The 423-nt window shown below is 35.5% G+C and overlaps 1 protein-coding gene across 3 annotated transcripts in view; it reads left to right on the forward strand.

Annotated features, from left to right (window-relative positions):
- LOC106882864 (uncharacterized) overlaps positions 1-423 on the forward strand; it is a 118,266-nt gene that overhangs the window by 82,206 nt on the left and 35,637 nt on the right. The gene's annotated exons all lie outside the window — the stretch shown is intronic.

Consider the following 423-nt stretch of genomic DNA (forward strand, 5'->3'; position numbering starts at 1 on the left):
ATATATATATATATATATATATGTATATGTATGTATGTGTACATGTGTGTGTATGTATATATGTGTGTGTATAGATATGTATGTTATCATCATCATCATCATCATTTAACATCCACTTTCCAGGCTGGCATGGATTGGACGGTTTGACTGAAGACTGGTAAACCAAGAGGCTGCACCAAGCTCCAATCTGTTCTGGCAAGGTTTCTACAGCTAGATACCCTTTGTTATGCCAACCACTCCAAGAGTGCAGTGTGTGCTTTTTACGTGCCACTGGCACGGGGGCCAGTCAGGTGGCACTGGCATCAACCATGGTGCTATTTACATCCTACCGGCACATATATAGATACATGTGTGTGTTTATATATATGTATATATTTATGTATATATATATATATATATATATATATATATATATATATATAT

Source organism: Octopus bimaculoides, chromosome 6, assembly GCF_001194135.2.
Source record: "Octopus bimaculoides isolate UCB-OBI-ISO-001 chromosome 6, ASM119413v2, whole genome shotgun sequence".
In the NCBI taxonomy this organism is placed as follows: domain Eukaryota; kingdom Metazoa; phylum Mollusca; class Cephalopoda; order Octopoda; family Octopodidae; genus Octopus; species Octopus bimaculoides.